At 32.2% G+C, this 8343-nt stretch overlaps 1 long non-coding RNA gene across 1 annotated transcript; it reads right to left on the bottom strand.

Moving 5' to 3' along the window:
• Positions 1-3287: 3287 nt before the first annotated feature.
• LOC108360495 (uncharacterized) lies at positions 3288-4960 on the bottom strand. The gene is made up of 6 exons (XR_001847119.1): positions 4057-4960; positions 3967-3992; positions 3832-3908; positions 3667-3745; positions 3442-3596; positions 3288-3376 (listed from the first exon to the last, which is right to left on the bottom strand). It is a non-coding gene; the product is annotated as an uncharacterized LOC108360495 (long non-coding RNA).
• Positions 4961-8343: the final 3383 nt, after the last annotated feature.

The raw sequence follows: 8343 nt of genomic DNA, 5'->3' as shown, positions 1-8343 counted from the left end.
CAAAAAGTAAACAAGTTGTTCGAAAGCAATAATGCAGACCCAATGAAGATTTTTAATGAACTCAATGTTTTACTTTCGCATCTATGCTCCCTAGTGGTTATTAGCGCGGACACATTTGATCCTATATGCTCCCCGTTGGAACCATACCTTGCTCCATTTCCTCAGTTTTATCACAGTTTTGAAGAGTATTTAAAAACAAAAGTAAGCACAAACGCTTTTGACCACGAAGCCGAGAAAATAATTCGAGAAAATGGTCGCTATTTTATTATCACTTTAATAAAGGAATTACGCCAACGCCTCCCTACCAATATTGCCACACTAAAAAAAAAGGACTTTTTTCGGTTGGAAATGCATTAAGAGTAATTAAACCAAAAGTATTTGTTCAACTACAGCAACAAAAACACAAATATAATGCCGACGAAATAACATCCATAGAGATGCAATGGCAACGGTTAACGTTACATACCTGGAGTAATTTAGACTCAACTGTAAAATTTTGGGCCGAAGTTTATCAATTTCGAAATGCCCTAGGAGAAAACCCTTTTGCTGACCTTTGCAACCTAGTTTTTAGTTTTCTTGTTTTGCCTATAAGTAATGCAGAAGTAGAGCGAATATTTAGTTCAATGAATATAATAAAAACTAAGCAAAGAAATCCAATGTGCGTTAAAACGTTAAACGCTATTTTATATATAAGATACGGTTTAAAACGTGAAGAAAAATGCTGCCATAATTTTACTGTAGATGACGATCTCTTAAAATTAATGAATTCAGGTGATATATACAATAGTGATTCATTTGATGATGAGGAATATACACTCGATATAAATTAATGGTGTTAACTAGTCTTTCGTTTCTTGCGATTTATTTAAATAAAGCATGTGAAATTTCACTAAAACATTTTAGCCGTTTTTAGCCGCTTTTTTTTGCCAATCTAGCCGGTCGGCCCAAAAAGTTCTGGCAACAACAATAAAAACCCACAAACAGTTTCCTTATTAGTTTAAATTTCATCCAGAAAGATGCGATCAGCTGTTTTTCGTACTGGCAAATTCTTACAAGTAAAAATTTATCCAGTAAAATCCAGTAAAAACTTGCAACTTCAACTGTCATATTTCGCTCTCTCAATTTACCCTAATTTGCAAGGTTTTGCGTACGAAAACGCTAAAAAATGAAAATTCGTAAAAACTTTTACTGGATTTTACTGGAAATGAGTAAAAAAACGCAACTGTTATTGGTGTTAATGCTGGTTCCCAAATAAATGTAGTCGTCTACTTTTTCAAACTTGTAACTGGCAACAGTGGCGCGAATGTGCTGACTGTTTATTTTGTTAACAGGAGATACTTCGTCTATATTTTTTAAAATTATGTGATGAACTAATTCACAATTATATTACATAAGGTATAATAAATTAACTGTCTTTAAAAGCAAGGGAAATATTTTGGCAAGTTTTATAAATTTAAGTTAACTTTGTTATTGCGTATATATGTATGTATTTATGTATGTATAACAGAACAAACAGAGTACCATATACATAACTTTAAATTGATAAAATTTGAAAAAAAGTTTCTCCATATTAAGGTTGAGTTAATTTTTTTTATACATTATTGCATAATATGAATTTAAATATTTAGGTATGTATATTTAAACATGTATGCTATGAAAGGAAATATATATGACATATGAAAGAACTGCAAAACTGGCCTTGTATTTTAGTTAAAATAATTAAAGTAATCATTTATTTATTATTTATTTATTTATTTATTACTTGGAATATTTTTAACTAGCTCGAGGCCCAGCAATTAAATAAAACGCAAATCTTCGTTCTATTGATATTTTAATTGTGGATATTTTGACTTCAATCTGGGGTCATCTTCAGGACTGTAAATATACAAACACGATAACTTATTATTACATTTAAATTATTACAAACATACGTTAAATAATGAAAAGTTAATAATAAGTTATCGTGTTTGTATATTTACAGTCCTGTATATGACCTCCGATTAAGGTCGAAATATCGACAATCAAAATATCAATAGAACAAAGATTTGCGTTTTATTTAATTGCTGGGCCTCGAGCTTGTTAAAAATCTTTCATAATTTAAAATTCAACAGCCAACAACAAAAACAAAATATAAATTGTTATGATAAAATAACCATGTATTTTGGAATGATATGTGGGATACAAATAATGACAGTAACTTTTTGATAATATATAGTAAACATATAAAGTTTTAAAAGTTGAAAAGAATATGTTAATTCATATGTATGTACATTATTAATATTTATCTATATTAATACAAATTATATATACATACAAAATATTAATAATTCATACTTTGTAAGATTACGTAGTCTTTATTAACATAAATAAGTATGATGTATTTGCAATTATAGCAGCTGAGTAAGCAGGGCGCTATGTCATTGAATTCACAAAGGTATGCGGAGTTGTCGGGCATAGTAACCATGGGCGCATCTATGTCAGCTTCTGGTTGCATGAGTGGATTATAATCCCTAAGGGCGGCCGAAAGCAGAAGCAAGCGCAACAGGTGGTGGACCTAACAAAGTGCATGTTTTCAATGGCTTGGAAGAAGCTGTTATTGCATTAACTGGATTGAGAACCAGAGCTTCAGCCATAGGAGGAGTTCTGGCTTGTGGTTCAACAATGCCATAATTGCAAATGCAATAGAATCCTTAATTTCCTTCAAAATATGTAAAATCGAACAATCTTATTATAAATAAGCACTTCATGAGTGTAATTCCTTTCCATTTCGTTTTCATTCATTCAGCTATCTTCGCAAAACAACTGATAGCTAACAATGCTGCACATATTTCTGCAAGGGTTGCAGCATGTAGATTTTTCGTTTTTCGTAGCGTAGCTACGAATTAAGAATTACGAAAATTCGGGCTCTAGAATAAGGGGGTCTATCTCAAAATTTGGTTGAAGAACGCCCTATCTCACTTAAAAATGTATTGGAAATTTGCTGAAATAGGGAGTTTTTGAATCGGCAGCTGAAATAGGGCATTTTTGAATCGAGTTCTGAAATAGGGCGTTCTTGAAAAGGTTTTGAGATAGGGCGTTTTCGAAGTGGCTGCCGAGACAGGTCTATCTTCCATTCAGCAGTCGATATACACGTGTTATTTTGAACTTCTAAAACTTTATATTAAAAATTATAAATAAGTTATTGTCTTTATTATTATATTATTCCACATTGCATAAATGTTATTATTAAAATTATATGATTATTTTTACACTAAACTATATTATGTACATACATTGTATGTATTTATATTAATTATTTTTTCATTATTGTGACTTAATTCAACGCTCCTCCTGATTTATTTTTCGGAATCGATGCGTCCATGTAGTTTAAAAATATCTGCCAAAGTAAAAATACAAGCGAAATTAAATGTTGTTCCATTAGAAATTAATAGCTAACATTACCAAAAAGCGCCGTGTCGGCAATCTTAAATTTAGAAAAGGCCTTTTTACCGCATCTCCGATTTAGTTAAAAAACTGCAGCACCCGCCGCTGAATATTCGCACCACGACAGCATCAATATCCACGCTAGTTCCTTTCAGCAAAAACAAGTAAGAAGTCTGGATATACAATTGTCGTTTTAAACACTAAATATCACATGTTAAAGTAAATAGGTGAGTTAATACTTACAACTGCGTCCTCGTCGATTTGGTCTTGAAGCTTTTCCTCGACATCGAAAACTGCATCAATGTATGAAGGTCATCTCCATCTGAAAGACATACGTATGTACATATATAAAAAAAATAACTTCAATGAAAAACATAGCATATGCAAAAGTGTAAAATAATAAATTACGTTTTCTTCCAGCCTGTCTAATCGTGATTGCAAGCTACATTGCTTTTGAAATATGAGCTCCAACATGTCCAATATTTCTGTAAAAATAAAGAGTTTCAATACAATGTTTTAAGACGTATTTTAATATGTGTTTACACATTGGCTTGGCTGCGAATTTAATACTAAAAGTAGTTATTAATTTAAAAATTAACATCCGTATTTGTACTAATTTGAATATTAATTTACATTGTGAGTTGAAATCAGTTGATAGAAAATTGTTTTTTATTCCTCCCTTCGGTGTAGATGTGGCCGGAGGAGATTCCTCAAATAAGTTCTCCGTGTCCATGTGGTCCATTTTCTTAAAAAAATAATCCCATGTATGAGAGGCATTGAAAAGATAAAATATAATATTTAGTAGTATACGATGCAATTTGTTTATTAAACTAACTGGTTTATATAATACAACTAGTTTGTAAACTCGTGAAAGAGGTGATGTAAAATCGGGATAGTTATAGTTAAGATAGTTATTGTCAACAGGTATACAAAAATATTTGTACTCAATTAAACTTTTCGAAATTCTTATTTTTTCATTATTTAGTCTACTTGCAATCAAAAAGTCCAGAAAAAGATTCAAGAGGTTCATCAAAGTAATTCCAGAATTAATTAAAATTATGCCCAGTAACTAATTCTTCTCCAGATTCCACAAGTGATTCTGTAACTTTGTGTCTTTTTCTTTTTTTTGAACTAATTATAAATGACCCGATTTTTAATTTTTTACTTCATGTAAATGTTTTCGTTCTTTAATTCTTAAAAACAATTGTTGTAAAATATTAGTGGGACTTTTTATAACTTTTTTCAAGTGCTGCATAATGTTTTCAAATTTATAGGCCGAAAACGAATCAAGGGCGATATCTAAAGCACTAAAGCTTATTATGAATACTGAAGCTTATTAAATGATCTCCGAATATACTACCAAATAGATTAACAAAGTCTAGCAACAATTGTTGAACTACATTCTTTGTGGTGTTTTTCCGATCAGTTTAGTTTGGTTGAAATTGTTATATTTGTTAGGCTTTTCTGATCTAACCGTTGTGTAAATAAAAATACTTTATTTAGCTTTTTCCCGACGTTTCGCTAAGATTTTTAGCATCTTCAGGGGAGTTTTTTGTTTATTTACCTGCGCAGCAATAAATATAAAACATTAACAAAACAACAAAAAACCAACAAACATATGAATACATAAAAAACAAATAGCTAAGTTTAACACAAAATAGTTATTAACTTACATTACATATAAGATTAAACTTTATAACGTAAAACTAAATAGCATTACCAACGCTTGTGGTAGCTGTGTCTAAACTGAATGTTATTGATAATTTATAAACATAATAAATAAACTGCAGCGATGTCATCAGCATCCTCTTTCTTGTTCATTGCATTGTCCCTTTTCTGCATTATTCTTAAGCTTTCTAATGTTCNTCTTGTTTTTGTTCTTTTCTCTACATCAAGTATTCTTGCGTTCGCCAAATCAGCTGTATGGCCACTGGTATTAATATGCTGCGCTAGCGCTGTGCTGTTTCTTTGTTTTTTTTATGTCTGCTTCGTATTCGCTTAGACGAGTACCCAGAGCTCGCTTGGTTGTTCCGATGTACACTTTGTCGCAGTTTTCGGCTTCTTTACCATTGCACTTTATTTCATAAACCACATTGTTTTGTTGTTTGAATTCTATAGGGGATTTTGTTTTTGTAAATATTGTGGATAAAGTGCAATTGGATTTGTATGCTAGCGTTATGTTCTGTTGTTTAGCAATGTGTTGATTTAAGTTTTCGGACAACTGCGGAATGTAAGTAACACTGAAATATCGATTTGTGGTGTTTGTTGTTACTTTACTCGACGTTTTATTAAGGTGACCGTTCATTTCTGTAGTTTTTTGTTTTATTAAGTCGCATGTTAACTTTTCTGGGTAGCTATTACTTTTTAGGATCTTTTTGAGTTTTTGTATGTTTATGTCGTGAAATTTCCTGTCACTCAATGTGAGTACTTTGTGTATTAAATTTTTAGCCGTATTGATTTTGTATTTTTTAGGTTGCGCAGATAAGAAATTAATCAGACGACCCGAAGACGGTAAATGTGTCAAACGATCAGCTGTAGTGTGTTTGGCAACCAAATTGTAAACAAAAGAAAAGTGCACTCTGCTAATTCATGTTGAAAAGTATTTAATTACTTGTTTAAGTGGATTCTAATGAATTTGAAAGTATTTTTGGTTATTTACATGTGTGAGCTTAGTATGTTTATATACAAACCAAGCAAAAGTTTACAACCAAAATTTGGAGGTTATGTTGAAGTTGACAGAAGTTACAATTTTTTACTAGAAAGCGATCCCCTACTTTACAATGTTACTCTCTCGCTCTGAGCGAATTTTTATTTTTTGACAGTTTTACTAGTCCGAGTCCGAGGAATACGGGATTGCACCTAATTATTATAAATGTGAAAGTTTGCATGTTTGGATGTTTGGGAAATCATCACGCGGAAACGACTGCACGGATTTGCATGAAATTTTGTACGCAGATAGCTTATGGGCCAGATTGGTTAATAGGCTATTCTTTTTTTAAGAGTTGCCACCTGTTAAAAAAGTTTCATTTATTTAATATGCGGGAACGACTGAAAGGATTTGCATGAAAATTTGCACACAGATATCTTATGACCCAGATTGGAAAATAGGCTACTTTTCTTAAGAGTTGCCACCTGTTAAAAAAGTTTCATTAAATTAATACGCGGAAATGACTGAATGGATTTGCATGAAACCTTGCAAGCAGATAGCTTATGACCTACAGTGGAAAATAGGCTAATTTTTTGGAAGAGTTGAAACCTGTTAAAAAAGTTTAATTAAATTAATACGCGGAAACGACTAAACGGATTTGCATGAAATTTTGCACTTAGATAGCTTATGACCTAGGTTAGAAAGTAGGCTACTTTTTTTAAGAGTTGCCACCTGTTAGAAATGTTTAATTTAATTAATACGCGGAAATGAGTGAACTGATTTGCATGGAAGTTTTTACACAGATAGCTTATGAGCTAGGTTGAAAAATAGGCTACTGTTTTAAGAGTTACCACCTGCCAAAAAAGGTTAATTCAATTAATACGTGGAAAAGACAACGGTTTTGCATCAAATTTTGCAAGCAGATAGCTTATGACCTACAGTGGAAAATAGGCAAATTTTTTGGAAGAGTTGCCACCTGTTAAAAAAGTTTTAATGAAATTAATACGCGGAAACGACTGAACAGATTTGCATGACATTTCGCACAGAGATAGCTTATGACCTATGTTGGAAAATAGGCTACTATTTTAAGAGTTATCACGTATTAGGAAACTTTAATTAAATTAATACGTGGAAATGACCGAACTGATTTGCATGAAAGTATGCACACAGATAGCTTATGACCTAGACTGGAAAATAGGCTACTTTTTTAAGAATTGCTACCTGTTTGAAAATTAAATTTTGCTCTAAGATGGTTTATGACCTGGATTGAAAAATAGGCTACTTCCTTAACCGGTTTTCCGATCAGAACGGAATTCAGTACACTTACTACGGATTTCGGAAGGATGGTCTTAGACTGAAAGTAAGTCCGATAACTCAAGGCCCCTCCCATACAAATTGGAATTTTCATATTACATACATATCTCTGGAAGTATTTGTGGGAGAGAACTGAAACTTATAGTGATATGTATGTGAAATCAATGTTGGCATTAATCGATTGATGTTTTAATTAGTTAGTTAATTCGATTAAATTGAATCTGATTACAGTTAATCATGATTACTTTTAATCCGACTAAACAGTTAACCGTAACCGCGATTAAAAAATTAATTCTTAATCATTAACTCTTAATTTGATCAAGTAGGTTTGGTGATTAATTAAGTTATGCTGGAATTTTCCTGTGACACAAAGCTAGTTAATCCAGTATGGCTAAGTACGGTTTCCTCATCAATCTAAGCAATTTGGTGGGCATTTTCATTATATATATAGCACCTCCCATACTGACTGAAAGTTTCATATTGCATATCTCTTCAAATGTTTGGGGTAAAGCACTCAAGCTTGGTATGGAAATACATATGTATGCATGTATGTATGTGAAACTAATACCATACTCATGGAGAAAAATGAGAGTTATTGGAAAAGGTGGTGTGGCAACTCCCATGCAAATTGATTTTTCTATGCTGCATATCTCTGGAGGTGTTTATTGCAGAGGACTGGAACTTGGCACCGAGATGTGTATACAAAATTAATTCCATACTCATAGAGAAGAATTTGTGTTATTCGAAAAGGGGACATGGTAACTCCCGTACAAATTTATTGTTTTATACTGCATATCTCCAGAGATGTTCATGGTAAAGTACTGGGACTTGGTACTGGGGTATGTAAAATCAATTCTAAATTCATGGAAGAAGATTAGGGTTATAAGCAAAATGGGCGTGGCACTTCCTGTATAAATTGACTTTTTCTTGCCACATATCCCTGGAAGTGTTTGTGGAAG

This window comes from Rhagoletis zephyria, unplaced genomic scaffold (assembly GCF_001687245.7).
Source record: "Rhagoletis zephyria isolate East Lansing unplaced genomic scaffold, Rhagoletis_zephyria_1.1 Rzeph_scaffold_00580, whole genome shotgun sequence".
NCBI lineage: Eukaryota > Metazoa > Arthropoda > Insecta > Diptera > Tephritidae > Rhagoletis > Rhagoletis zephyria.
The sequence above is the reverse complement of the archived record's forward strand: the minus strand, read 5'-3'. Positions and strand labels throughout refer to the sequence as shown.